The sequence below is a fragment of the Lissotriton vulgaris genome, chromosome 4_1 (genome assembly GCF_964263255.1).
Source record: "Lissotriton vulgaris chromosome 4_1, aLisVul1.2, whole genome shotgun sequence".
Classification (NCBI taxonomy): Eukaryota; Metazoa; Chordata; class Amphibia; order Caudata; family Salamandridae; genus Lissotriton; species Lissotriton vulgaris.
This window is the reverse complement of record NC_141691.1, coordinates 1041464086-1041479679: the sequence shown is the minus strand read 5'-3', so window position 1 is coordinate 1041479679 and position 15594 is coordinate 1041464086. Positions and strand designations below refer to the sequence as shown.

Sequence of the window (15594 nt, the reverse complement as noted above, 5' to 3'; positions counted from 1 at the left end):
GGTCAACCTGGAGAAGACAAAGTTCATGATCTTCAATCCCCCGAGACATACCCGCCCAAATCCTATGCTTAAGGGAATTTCCTTGGAGCGTGTTAAGACTTTTGTATACTTGGGGATCACATTGACTGAACATTTCACATGGGACCACCAAGTTTCTAAATCATCTCTGAGACTGTCCCAGATTACGGGAGGTATAGGCAGATTTCATAGCGCTTCGACCTTTAAACCTGTCACTCCTGCCCTTGAGACCTACAAAATGCAGGTCAGGCCAGCAGCTTTGTACGCCGCAGAACTTTGGGGACATATGAAAGTACATAAGCTATCGAAGGTTGAACATGCCTTTATGCGCCATTTGGTAGCTCTCCCACAAAGTACTCCCCTAATACCACTACGCCTAGACTTAGGCTTAGAATCCATCGATGAGCTGGCAGCTGCACGACCGCTGCTCTATTGGAGAAGACTTTGGTCCGTGCCGGAGCTGACATCCTTTAGGGCAGAGTTCACTGCAATCTGGGGCAGCTACAACACAAGAACATACCTTGGCTGGCCCATGTCAAGGCTTTTTTCCATCAACTTGGTATGTCACAACTTTGGGATGCACCGGAAGATTGCTGTATGAGGACGCAAAGGTCCCAAATAATGGCGGCTGTAAAGTCCTACAACCTCAAAACTCTACACTGCTCGACCTCCCTGGGAAGGCTGACCACAGAGTTTCTTATGACGAAAGTTAGCCCCAGAACGGAGGTGTTTCTGGACTTGGTGCAGCCCCCATTCTCAAGAAAACTGTACACCCAACTGAGGCATGGCTCCTTACCAATAGGGGCACTTACATCCAGATGGTCACTCTTGTCAGAGGCCAATTGCCCTGCTTGCAACTATTGGAGGAAAGACATTGTACATATATTCTTTTTCTGCCCCGCATACAGCGGAATTCGGAAGTGCTGGATCCTTCCACTGTGCAAAAATTTGGGGTTTAGACAATGTGCCCAAGCTACAAGAGTTTTAACCTATGACACTGCCCCTCCCATTGTTTTTGCTGTTTCCCGTTTTTTATTTGGCATGTGGCGGAGAAGAACTCTTTTTTCTAGTACGAAATAATGCCCCACATCCACTTATCTGCTTATTCTTTGATAACTCACCGTTTAATATCTTTTTAACTCAATTGTATTTGTGGTTTTATTACTGTGCTTGTACATATTTTATTGCACTTTTATGGTCTCTCGACCGAAATAAAGTTATTAAATGGCTAATTAATTGCAATGTGTTTTTAGTTGTTCTGATTTATTGGTATAAAGATTGTGAAGCCCTACACATATTTGGTGTGTGAATTATGGTTTGCATTTTTGTTGTGTGAGTTATAAATTGAGAGGCATATTGATCAATCTTTTACGCAACAGGAAGCAGTAAACTACTTTGCTGTGCTGTGCTGCGCTGTGCTGCTTTAAAAGACAGAAATTAGCTGAATTTAAAATTATACAATGCATTTCTGTGTTTTCCTAAAACTGGCTCCCTAGCACCAATAACATGACTTTGCAAGGGTGTATGAGATGTAGGAGGATTGTTTTTGTGCATGAAGGGACACCTTCCAGCTCAAAAACAATCCTGAAAAGCATTGTCCTCTTTCTATGTGTGATGTGTGGGCAGAATGCAGCACATGAAGGAAGAGGAAAAAGCAAGGAGATATAAAGACATTTCTCCTTGTGACACCTTACCTGGGGAGGTGTAGTATTTTGATGCATTCGGAGGTCTACCACTAATGGCATATCTGGGAATGCAACAAAATCCATGGATGGATGCATGTAAACACCCATGTTCCTCCTATGGAATGCCTCCCTGCCACAGAGTAATGCAAGCAGCGATTTTTGCTGACATGCGTTGCTCTAGATTTACTAAGCACTGCAGGGCCACGCAAAGTGGCCTTGTGTGGCTTGATAAATCTTACTTAGGTTTTGCGTTGCCCTTGTGGCCCCCTTGCATGGTGTAAAGGTGACTCAAATCCTTCGTAAGTATGCCCCTGAGAGTGTAACCATAAGTTGTGAATTTCATACATTTTCAGTTTTAATTCATTACATAACCCCACTTTAGCTGTCTTATTTTCAGTGAATAAGCTAACATTAACTTCTCTTTCTTGTAAGACCCTTCTTTTTTAACCCCTTCGATGCTCATGACGAGCTCAGCTCGTCATGAGGTATACCTCTAGGGTGCTCATGATGAGCTGAGCTCGTCGTGACCACACCCGTTTTCATTATGGCCCAGCACAGGAGAGGGATTTGTCAAGGAGCGATGTGGTTAAGTGAATTTTTGGGACTTTTTAATTATGTTCCATACTCAACAGTTTTCTTCGCCCAACCCACCGATGGGGGCAAATGAAGCCCTGTTTTTTTTTTCTTTTAATTTTGTTTAGGATTTACTGACCCTATTCTAGGACCCTTTTTGACTTTATGTAGGGTCTGCAGACCTGGCACCAGGTCCACAATTCCGACAAAATGTCCAGCTAAGGCCAATGAAGCTTATTATGGGTTAATTGGTCCCTAAACATGAGGCTTGCCATGGGGTTTTGGGCTCCAGCTACGAATCATGCTGTGGATTCATGGTCCCTTGTTATGGGCTGTCTATCATGAGTGTAAAGCTGAGGGGCAAAAATCCAGCCCTCAGACCCACCAGTCCTGATGCCCAATTAAATCATATGATTTATTACTTTATTCTTGGGGTGTTCCTTTGGTACCCATCCACTTGAGACATGGAGTAAGTGGATGCCCCCCTACCTCCGATGGCAAATTTCATTTTTTAGAACATGGGAACTGAGCTCCCACATCGTTTGGTGGATGCTGCAGAGTGTTTTGGGTCAGCAAATCCGTTTGGGGTTTAATGACCCAAAATAAACAATGTAAGTAAAGGATACCCAATCCAACAAATTAATATTTGTTCACTTTGTGTTCACAGATCTCCGTGGTTTAACAGTCCAAATAACTGTATAATTTAACCCTTTCAAGCCCACAATAATGTTTTTCAAAATGCTAACTCCTTAAACTCCACTAAACTACTCAAAGGTACTTCATTGAGTAGAGTTTTACTTTCACGCCTAGTTTGATGTATTTCTGTTCAGCATTTTTTTCCATATAGGAGTACAATAAATCATATAAAATGGGAAAAGTCACTTATTTAGCCCCCAATGTTTTTAGCCCTTGCTTTATGGGTCTTTACAAAACTTTAGGTCATGCGAAACCCAATGGGGATGAACTTATTTATTGGAAATGTTCTTGCACAATTGTCAAATGGTGCCAGTTATTAAGAAAAGTTACCTTTACGATGGCTTTTATAATACAAGTACATACTATTACCAGTGAGTAATATGAAGAGTGTCATACGTTATTTGCTAATCACATGACCAGTGGTGGCCGGCACAGGTAAGCACAGTGGTTTGGGGCAGGGGCGGAGCAGGGTGGGAGTAGGGAGAAGTCGACAGATGACAGAATAGGTAGAATTAAATAAATAAATAATACCTATTCCGTCATCTGTCGACTTCCCCCCTGCCACACCCGTGCCCACAGCACATACATCACATACCTGCGCCGGCCACGGCTGCACATGACTCCTAAGACAAGGCGGCATGAGCAAGTCATGATGTCCCTCCTTCAAGAATGGTGGTAAATAGCAGACTACACTTTGTACATCTTTATGAATAGTTATGCTGTCACATATTTAAACATATTTGTTTAAAGTGCATAGATGGTTAAATGAAGAGATAAGTATAAGTGGACAATTTATAATTTTTGTGGAATTTAATTTGGTTTTGTAAATCAAACTAACGTACATTTTTCACAACTATAACTTATCTTTAATCCTTGTTATTTGTGAATATATACTGCCTGAACTGCTGCTGGGTGTCGAAGGTAGAGCATTACACAAATCCAGGGACTAACAGACACTTGATGGACATCTGCGGACACACTGCATCTAACATCCAGAAGCAGGAGAGGGGTGCTGGGTGCACAGTGATTTGGTTCTCAAACTAACAAAGGAAAATGGCAGCCCATGTGGGGCAGCATTGAGATGTGACAGGACTGGCAAAGTAATGTGGCAGAACCCCAGTGTGGGTGACAGTGAGCAGCATCCAATTGTACATCTGGGCAAAATGTCCTAATTGGGCATCCAGGCTTGTAATTCAATCAATGACATCATGGATGTTAACGTGTCATCACTCACCCTTGGGCGTTGAAAGGCAATAAAGAAAGAACATTGCTATCCTTCTATTAGCCACAGACCAACCAATAAGAATGTAAAATGTGTTAAATGAACCAAACACTGCGCACCTTGGATAATGGTTTATTCGCACAGAGGAAAGCATCACATCAAAACGCGTCTGCAGTTAATAAAGCTATTTGAGTACCCCATCAGTGCTACAAGCGCAATATATGCATTAGTTCACAGGTAACTGAAAACGGACAATTATTTCAGCGCATGGGAACATAGCGGCCATCTTAAAGAAGGTTAAATAACACATTTTACATTGATATAATATCATTTAGGTGTCACAAACCGCTATGGCCGGTGCATTAGGTGTATGTTGCCGTGTATCGGCAATTAACCGGCATTTTTACCCAGGCGCTATTGAGCTGCCCGTCTGTTCAGTACAAGAGCACAAACATATTAACATGTATATGCACATGCAACAACCACATCGATCAATCTGATGATTACTGATCCAGGTATAGATGCATACTGTATTAAATACCATAAATCAAGGCTGGTAATAAAAGAGAAAGAATAAAGCTGTGTATCGGCTTTTCACCACTCCTTGCCGGACTAGGGGCGAAAAAATTAATCAAAATTTCCACAATTATCATTCATATTTACATTTCAAAATTATCAAAACGTCATTACTGATTTCAGGGGAAATGGCGCTAACAATTTTATCATAGAGTTCTTGTTCCTCGCCACCTACATTATGTCAGAGTCATTCAAAAGATGTCAGATTTCACAAAGTTCATGCTCAAAAAGAGAGTTCATCATCATTACATTTCCTTTAACATGCATTTCTCAGATCGTGTGTGTGTATTTATCTCCCTAGATGGACAGTTAATTTCCCCACTATTAAGGCCTAGTGGGTGTTTTGTCTGCATGTCTATAATATAACGCGACTCCAGTCTACGGAGACTGAGTAGTCGATCCCCCCTCTGGGATTTAAAGGTATGTGATCCAAACCGAAGTACTGTAACAGCCCCCTGTTACTTTGGTGTACTTCTGCGAAGTGTTGAGCTACAGGATATGCATATCTTTGTTTGTAATAGCTCTTTGATGTTCTAAAATTCGCATTTTCACATTCTTTTTTTTTTTTTTTTTTTTTTTGGAAAACCTTTATTTGTAAAAAAGGTACACCGCTATTCAGCCATACATCCCGGAGGCCAGGCAGCATTGAGGTAGCATTTCTATTCGTGCACCAAAACGGTAGACAGGAGCAGTCAGGTTTAATTTCAATTATATGAGAACATTAGAATAAATAAACCATAAAACAACAAAAGCTGCAAGAAATAAAGTAAGGAAGAAAGAAAGAACGAGAGAAGAAGGAGAAAGGGAGAAAAGGAAATTAGGCTGAGGACACATCACATACGTTGGGCTTACATCACTTGGGGAGATCGGGGGCCGCACACCCTACGCAGCTTGCAATGCAGATATCGACATCGGGTCATGTGGGGAGTAACACAACAGGATAACAGTCATGGAACCACGGGAAAGGGACACTACGGAGACAGACGGACATCAAGCTCAACCTCCACAGGGGGCGTACAAATGTCACCTCGATACGAGTTCCAAGCACCCCACACAGACCTCCACATTTTTGGTTTGCCCCTGGCTACATATACTGTTTTCTCGTGCAGCATGCACCAGTCCATGTTGGTCTCCCACAAACCAACCGTGGGAGGAACTGGCGCACCCCATCTCTGAGCTATGTCTCTCTTGGCTATCATGTTGCCCAGAGTGACCCAGCGGGTCTGGGCCACGTTATAGTCATTCGGGCCGCAGATGTTGAGTAAACAGCGCCGGGCCTCCGCGGGTAAAGCTACACCAGTTACATCCTTCATCACCTCGTGCACACGCACCCAGATTCGGACCACTGCAGGACATTCCCAGATAATGTGCATGAAGGTCGCAATCATCCCACATCCTCTCCGGCAAGTACCATCCAGCGAGAGCCCCATGTGTATAAGTCTGGGGCCCGTAACATAAACTCTGTGTAGTATCTTCAGCTGGACAAGGCGGAGTCTCGCCGATATGGCCACCTCCCTAGGGGAAGAGACCGCCGACTGCCACTCCTCATCATCCACCTTGATGCCATCATTCACCCAGAGCTCTCTCAACCGTTGCAGCAGGTCAGCCCGTGTGTTAATGAGCTTCTTGTAGGTTAGGGAGATGGCGCTGTCCGGCATATGGCCGTCCAGCACCCTGTCCTCCAGGGGTGACGACTCGGGCACCGTCTCTCCCGCCGTTATACGGGAGGAGAGAGCATGCCTAAGCTGTGCATATCTGAAATATTCCGTCGCCCCCAGTTGGAACTCAGACTGCAGCGCATCAAAAGACTTGATCCCTCCCCCGGCCATCACATCCCCCACCTTCGATATACCAATGGTGTCCCACCTGTCAAAGCCCTTGGTGTGCCACAGTTTCCCCAACAGGTCAGAATCATACAGTGGAGTGGCCATGGAAATCCTACCCTGCCAGCCCAGAGTTTTGGTAACCGCCCGCCACAAATGCACCGCCGTCTTAGTGGGGCCTGTCAACTTCCGATCCAGAGACCTGGAATATAGCACCCTGTAGTAGTTCCCATCGTTCATGAGCCACCGGTCCATGGCGTAGCCTGGGCTGACTGCCGGGCCGTATAGGCCATGATTGATAGCCGCGAGCTGGGATGCCCAGTAATAACGCCGTATGTCAGGTAGGGCAATGCCTCCGTCATAGCACGGTATGGTCAGTTTTGCCAGGGAGATCCGCGGTCTACCGTCCCACAATAAGGCTCGCTGCAAGGACTCGACATCTCCAAAATATTTAGCAGGCACAGGATCCTGGGTGTTTTGCAGTGCATAGAGGAACCGCGGCAACGCCATCATTTTGAACAGCGCCGCCCTGCCCATTAAGGAAATCGGCAGTTTTTTCCAGCCCTCCACATCTCGACGCAACCTCGCCAGAGGCGGAAGCAGGTTGTGCGAGTACCGTGCTCGGGAATCCCGCGAAACGTAAATACCCAAGTACCTAAAGCCCTGTTGGGCAATCTGTATTGAGCAGCCACGGGGAAGGCGCGGAGTGTCCCCACACAATGCGTACAGTGAGGACTTGGACCAGTTGATAACCAGGCCCGAGTAGGTTCCGAAGGTGCCCAGCAGATCAAACACTACTATGAGCGAGCGGCAGGGGGAGGTGAGGTACAGGAGGATATCGTCCGCGTAGAGCGACACCCGATCCTCAAATCCCGGAGACCATGTTATCCCAGCGACATCGGGATGCACCCTAATCCACGCCGCCAAGGGCTCAAGTGCCAAGGCGAACAGGAGTGGTGACAACGGGCATCCCTGTCTGGTGCCTCTGCGCAATGCGAAGGAGGCCGACAACCGACCATTAACAGTCACATTTGCCAGCGGGGCCGAATACAGGAGCTGGACCCAGCTAATGTAAACGGGTCCAAACCCCATCTTAGCAAGCACTGCCCACAGGTAGTTCCACTCCAGCGAGTCGAAGGCCATGGTGGCATCGAGCGAAGCGAGTACCGTGGGTTCAGTAAGAAGGTGTGCTCGCGCCATAACCGCCTGAAGTCGTCGAAGATTGAGGGTCGTTTTGCGGTGTGGTATGAATCCAGACTGGTCCGGATGAACCAAGTCCGAGATCACCCCCACTAGTCGATTGGCCAATAATTTGGCCAATATCTTGGGTTCGGCGTTCAAAAGTGAGATGGGTCGATACGAACGGCAAAGGTCACGTGGCTTCCCCTCCTTGTGTATCACCACTATGGTGGCGAGTCTTTGGTCGAGCGGGAGCTCTCCGGCCTCACGGGTTTCAAGAAACATATCTAACAGGGGCGCGGCCACCGTGTCGGCCTTGAGCTTGTACAATTCTACAGGAATGCCGTTGGGCCCCGGCGCTTTGCCGGAGCGCAACGATCGAATCGCCAGCGCCACCTCATCCACCGTCAGGTCCCGATCCATGTCCTCCTGCTCGACATCTGAGAGGCAGGGAAGCTCGATGCCCTCCAGAAAGGAAGTCGAAGCAGATTCCGGTAGGGAAGTCGCAGACGTGTATACCGCCTCAAAGTACTCTGCGAATGACCCAACTATGGCGGCCGGGTCCGTAAGGACCAGGCCATCATCACCCAGTATCTCCGGGACCACACGAGACGCGAGCTCTCGTCTGTCCAGCCAAGCCAAAAGCCTGCCAGCCTTGTCTCCAGAATCATATATCCTGCCCTGCTGTTCCCTGCTCAAGGCCCTCGCCGCGTCAGTAGCAGTGGCCCGGAGTTCAGATTGTTTGAGGAAGAGGGCATGGAGTAACTCAGGAGTCGGCCCCAAGGCCAGCTGGGAGTTCAGGTCAGCGAGTTCGGACTCCAGCCGCACCACGTCCTCATCCCGCCGTCTACGGGCCTCTGCGATCAGGGAGAAGGCCTCGCCGCGGAGCACAGTTTTAAAGGCCTCCCATAGGGAGACAGCAGAATCGACCGAACCGGTATTCTCAGCGAAGTACCGCTCTATAGATTTAGCTAGGAGATCCCTAGTCTTTGGGTCCCGAAAATACCACGGATTAATAGGAGCCACTCGCGTGGTTGCGGGTATCTGAAAATCAAAGGACACCCAAACCGGGGAGTGATCTGAAACGCCCCTGGCCATTAGACGGGCGGTGGAAACCGACTGCGCCTGGGCCGCGGGGGTGAGGACGTAGTCGATACGAGACAGGCTGCCGTGGGCACCCGAAAGAAAGGTATACTGTCGCAGGGCAGGGTGTAGCAGACGCCAGCAATCGATCAGCCCCATGGAGCCCAGGAAGTCAGGGAGCCAGGACTGGGAGGCACGCAAGTCTCTGGATGGGAAGCGGTCCAAGTCTCCCGACACCACAGAGTTAAAGTCCCCACCCACGATCAGCAATCCTTCAGGGAGATTCAAAATGGCACTACCCAGATCTCGAAAAGTAGTCTCCTGCAGCCCCGGGGGAACATAAACAGAAACCAAAACTAGAGTGCGTCCCTCCCATTTACCCACCACCGCGTCATATCGGCCCCTCTCATCAACAAGTGTAGACTCCACCTACATTGGGAGGGACATGCGCACCATGACACCCACCCCCCTGGATCCCGTGGAAAACCCCGAATGAGCCACCATCTTGAACCCCCGCCTATTCAAAGCCTTACACGTATTTCCCACAAGATGGGTCTCCTGCAGGAAAACAACATCAGGCGAGCAACGTTTAAGCAGTTGCAGTACAACCCCCCTTTTAATTCGGTCACCTAACCCGTTCACGTTCCAACTCAGCAAATTAAGAGATTTACCCCCCATCATCAAGGACGCTCCGCCCCCTCCCCCCCACCCGCAATGGTGCCCACAAAGCAATCACAACATTCCAGTGAGACCCCAGCCAGAACAGAGAAGGAAACAATAAAGAAAATAGATAAATCACACCCCAACTACCCACCACCCTGCACCCCTGCATTAGACTAATAGCCACCCCAACTAGCAGTGTGCCTGTCGCCCCTTAACTAATCTACAGAAAGTCCCACAGAGGAGAAAGGAGGCATCCTATCCCCTCCCGTCACCCTCTATATAGCTAACAAGGATATCCAAACCAATCACAGCAATGTCTCCAGCCGATGCCCTTCGCAGCCGCCCCCCTTCAGAAAGTCGAAAGTCTAGGCAGTCATTCCTGAGAGTCCGCTCCGCCGGTGGCCTCCTCCGTCCGGTCCGCCGGGGCGGGTCATTCTTGGGATAAAGTATCAAGCCAATCTCCTGCCGCGTCCGGAAAGTCGAAGAACAGAGTCCGGTGGTTGTGTTCAATGCGAAGTTTGGCCGGATAAAGCATAGAATAGCGCAGTCCCAAGTCTCTTAGCCTTCGTTTTACCCCAGCAAAGCTCTGGCGACGTTTCTGTACAGCCTGGGTAAAGTCGGGGAAGAAGTTGACGTCCGAGTTCTGGAAGCGCAGCGGGCCTGCGGACCTCGATGCCTGCAGAATGGCGTCCCGGTCCCTATAATTAAAAAGTCTTGCAATGATGGGGCGAGGGGAAGCGCCCAACTTTGGCGGCCCACCCGGTATCCTGTGGGCCCTCTCCACCGAGAAGAACTTGCTCAGGCCCCCCGGTGCTAGATTCTTGACCACAAGGTCCTCAACAAAGAGTTCAGCCGAGTCCTCCTCGGCCTTCTCCGGTACTCCAGTGATGCGGACGTTTTGGCGTCGCGCACGACCCTCGAACTCATCCAGTTGGCGTGCCATCAGTCCGTTCGCCATCTTCAAGTCGCGGACCTCGGTTTGAATGTCGGACACATCATTGACCAGGCTCGATGTCTTGAGGTCCAATGATTTCACCCGGTCATTGGTCTTTCGAAGGTCAGTTCTGATGAGGTTCAACTCGATCTTCAGAGAGTCGACCTTGCTAGACAGTGCCTCATGGAGAGCGTGCATCTCCGTCTTCACCCCAGTTATCGCACCCATCACGTCCCGAAGCGTGATTTCGGAGTCATCAGGGGAGTCGTCCCTTATCGGGTCCTTAGCGCGGCTCACTTGTCCCGGTGACCCCTTAGACTGGGAGAATCGCTCTGGAATGGTGGATTGGGACTGGGTCGGTTTCCTACTGACTCTCGGGGGCTTGCCTTTGTCCGAGTCCCCTCTGCCCGCCATGTTGGCACGCCCGGGCAGGGTGGTCCAAGGGGGTGAAGGAGCCGTGTGGTGTGCACTCAGCCGGCGTGGTAGGGACCCCGAAGGTCACCGAGGAAGGTACTCAGTAGTAGAGTTCAGGTTCCGGTGTTATTCGCCGGGGAGATGAAGCGCGGGCAGGGAGGTCCACAAGAAGACGCCGCTGCGCCCCTCGATGGTCTTCAGTGTCGCAGGCGGAGCCACCAGAGTTCCGACGAGCTAGCTAAGTCCAGGAATGTCGGATTTTCATTCCGAAAGCGGGCACCGCTTCAGCAACGGCTCAGCAATAGATTCCCACAAACGTGGGACAGGATGGGTGGCAGGATAATTGCGGAGGATCGGGAGGTCTTCGGAGCTCCGAGCTCACGCGGCCATCTTGGTTGCCCGCGAAGCTCCTCCCCCCCATTTTCACATTCTTGATCGTGCTTCCAATATATTGGAGTCCACAGGGGCAGGTGAGACAGTAAACAACATAGGGAGTTGTGCATGTGATGAACTCCTTGATGGGTTTCATATGAGACATCCCTGGGATCCTGTATGAGAAGACCCGTTTGCTCTTATCACATGCTCGGCATTTCCCACATAGAAAGAATCCCTTCATGTCTCTTTAAGTGTTGCACTCACTTTGGGTTTCACTGGTGTAAGGTGGCTATGAACAATTTTATCTTTGATAGATCTCAATTTCCTAAAAGTTATCAGAGGTTTCAAATGGACATCTTTCCCTATCATAGGGTCTGTGTGGAGAATGTGCCAGTTTTTTGTGAGTACCCTTCTTAGAGTGTTAGCCTGGTCCGAAAAGGTTGTTATCATACAAAACTTATTTTTAATTTCAGAGGACTGATCTTTCTTATCCTTACTCTCAAGTAGATGTTTCCTAGGAATTCTGGCTACCTTTTTATAGGTCTTCTCCAATTCTGCCTGATTATAACCTCTTATGCGGAATCTCATGACGCATTCTTCTGCTGCCTTTATGAAATCAGAGCCTTGTGAGCAGTTGCGTCTCAATCTGAGAAGTTCCCCTTAGGGTATACTTCGAATCAGGCTAGGGGGATGGCTGCTTTTAGCATGAAGTATGCTATTCCCGGCCGTGGGTTTCCTATATAAGGCCGTCTCTAACCTCTCCCCATTTACAAAGATTTTTAGGTCTAAGTAGTGTACCTCTGAAGCACTAATGTCAGCTGTGAATCTCAGGTTTAGACTATTGTTATTCAAGTCCTCAATGAATGTTTCAACCTGTGTGGTGGAGCCCCTCCACACCAAAAAGAGATCGTCGATATACCGACGCCATACCACGACATGTTCTGCCCACTTGATGTTTGCCCCTGCTAGGGCCACCTGCTCCTCCCACCAGCCAACGAAAAGATTCGCATAGCTGGGGGTGAAGCAGGTTCCCATCGCAGTCCCTGAGATTTGCCTGAATAGTTCAGTACCGAACAGAAATATATTGTTCGTAAGACAAAACACCAAACACTCAATCAACATGGTGTTGTGTTCCATGTATTTGGCGGGTCTTTTCTTTCAGGAATTGAAAAATGTATTGTGTGTGTATATATATATATACCGTGAACAAGACAGCGGACACTGTCGAAACGCGTTGGTTTTTTGTTTTTTGACCCCATGGATCAATAAAATCACGAAAGAAACCTAAATGCAGTGCAGTGCTGGAATTTGTTTTTGAATGCGACTCCGTTTTTTCGCCCTCGAAGGGGAGAAATATTGTGCAAATAAAGAGCAGTTGGGCTCAACTGCGGGAGTGACGCGACCACAATTGCAGCGCCAACCTGGGAAAGGAGGGAGCCACAAGGAGGAGATATATATATATATATATATATATATATATATATATATATATATATATATATATATATATATATATATATATATATATATATATATATATATATATATATATATATATATATATATATATTACCTACTGGCGTCTCGCCAGTAGGTATATATAGTTAGGATTATTTGTCTATGGAACTTTTGAAAATTCTATGTCTAATAAGTTTCGTGTTTGTGGACGGAATCGGCTGAAATTTTCAGGAAAATGGCACATTTTGTTTCTGAGCAGCCCCCGAAAATTTGGGGGGGTTTCGTCAAGGGGGGGCCGAGAAAAAAGGGGGGTCCCAAAACACGTTTTTCCCATGTTAATTTCCATAGGGCCTTTGGCCTCACTTTTAGCTCGAACGGCTGAATGGATTTGCACGAAACTTGGCAAAATTGTAGGGACTGTTAGCCCGATGTGCCTTTGCTAGGTCTCAATATATGTGCTCCAGTGGATTTTGAGAAATTAACGTTCAAAACAAGATATATATCTGTAACAGCGCTCCGGGCTGCGCTCCGGTCCGCTTACTTTTCGCGAAACGGAACTTTGCGCGCAGAAAGCTGATTGGCTCTCCGGTGTCTGTCAACATTCTAAACAGTCCGGAGCGGCCGCCATCTTATCTCTCGGTAGGATCGAGAGAGAAGAAGAGGTGAAAAACGAAGGGGGAATTTAATGAAAGGGGGCATGGTATACCTCTCTTGACCCCCTAGGAATGATGTTGGGGTTATTAAAGGGTCCCGTGGGGAAAATAAAAAAAATATATATTTTTCACGGTAGAAGCGCTTCCCGGGCCGCGAACTGGGCCGCAAACTGGTAGCGAAACGGGAATTCGCCATTTTGTGTTTCGTTTTAATTAAATTACTAGGTATAAGGGGGTGCGGGAGACGTATCCTGACCCCTTATGTTTTCTGAGGGTGGCTGAGGAGGCTCATATATGTTGATACATGTCTTCCAGCGGCTGTGCGTGAGCTTTTTTTTTTTTTTTTGCTGCGTGACGTCTGTTAACGTTCAATTCGATGGAAATCAGGAAGTGTTGACCACCATTTTGTCACTGCGAGTAAATATTTTGTTATAAATGAATCCTTATTGATAAACATTGTCTGCGCCATCTTGCCTTTTTGTCCAATGCCACAATTTTGTCGTGCACGGCAGCCATTTTAGATGCCTTGACCAGACCCACTCTCTGCACGCCGTCGATTCTCAGCACGGCTCCCCACCCTCGCAAGCATCTCCCCCACGCACTGGTCACCCCCGCTCTCTCTCTCATGCATGGGCCATATACTTCCCCCCATCTGCGCTGCTCTTCCCTGAGAATCACACCCTGTGCCCGCCCGACACCTCCCTTTCACCCTATTCACTACCGCACCCTCTGACACTCCTCTTCCTCTGTGTCCGATTGTCCAGGCCGGACCCAGGCTATCACCTAGCCCTGCGGATGTAGTTTATGGCCCCAGCTGTAGAGAATCCAGACATACCAATCCTCCCGATTCAGGCGTGAGACTACTGATTTCAGTGCTAGTCTTCCGCCTCCCGATTCCTGCAAGGAAAAACCCGGGGGCATATTACCAACAACTAGCGATAATTTTTGTCTCTAACTTGTTTAGAGAAAAAAATTATCGCCGCACATCGGCGAATTTTATCGCAGATAAACCTTGCTATTAGCAAGGTTTATCGCAAATGCGATAAAAAACGGCCGCAATGCATGAATATCGCTGAAAAGTCAGCGATATTCATGCATTATCCAGCAAATGCTCTTAGCCATGTTATCCACCTTCCATTGGATAACATGGCTAAAAACTGCTCAGGGCAGGTGTTAGCTTTTGGAGATATTCGCGCTTAGCGCGAATATCTCCAAAAGTTGGTAATAGGAGATAGCGATGGTTAGGGACTGTTTCCAGTCGCTAACATCTTGGCACGCCCACTTTGCATGTCATTAGTGATAAATATCACTGACATGCAAAGCGGGGCCCAATGAATCCTTATTGATGAACATTGTCTGCGCCATCTTGCCTTTTTGTCCAATGCCACAATTTTGTCGTGCACGGCAGCCATTTTAGATGCCTTGACCAGACCCTCTCTCTGCACGCCGTCGATTCTCAGCACGGTTCCCCACCCTCGCAAGCATCTCCCCCACGCACTGGTCACCCCCGCTCTCTCTCTCATGCATGGGCCATATACTTCCCCCCATCTGCGCTGCTCTTCCCTGAGAATCACACCCTGTGCCCGCCCAACACCTCCCTTTCACCCTATTCACTACCGCACCCTCTGACACTCCTCTTCCTCTGTGTCCGATTGTCCAGGCCGGACCCAGGCTATCACCTAGTCCTGCGGATGTAGTTTATGGCCCCAGCTGTAGAGAATCCAGACATACCAATCCTCCCGATTCAGGCGTGAGACTACTGATTTCAGTGCTAGTCTTCCGCCTCCCGATTCCTGCAAGGAAAAACCCGGGGGCATATTACCAACAACTAGCGATAATTTTTGTCTCTAACTTGTTTAGAGACAAACATTATCGCCGCACATCGGCGAATTTTATCGCAGATAAACCTTGCTATTAGCAAGGTTTATCGCAAATGCGATAAAAAACGGCCGCAATGCATGAATATCGCTGAAAAGTCAGCGATATTCATGCATTATCCAGCAAATGCTCTTACCCATGTTATCCACCTTCCATTGGATAACATGGCTAAAAACTGCTCAGGGCAGGTGTTAGCTTTTGGAGATATTCGCGCTTAGCGCGAATATCTCCAAAAGTTGGTAATAGGAGATAGCGATGGTTAGGGACTGTTTCCAGTCGCTAACATCTTGGCACGCCCACTTTGCATGTCATTAGTGATAAATATCACTGACATGCAAAGCGGGGCCCAAGATGGTCGCTTTCT

At 48.0% G+C, this 15594-nt stretch overlaps 1 protein-coding gene across 1 annotated transcript in view; it reads left to right on the top strand.

Annotated features, from left to right (window-relative positions):
• ADCY2 (adenylate cyclase 2) overlaps positions 1-15594 on the top strand; it is a 3890318-nt gene that overhangs the window by 1756428 nt on the left and 2118296 nt on the right. The window lies entirely within an intron of this gene.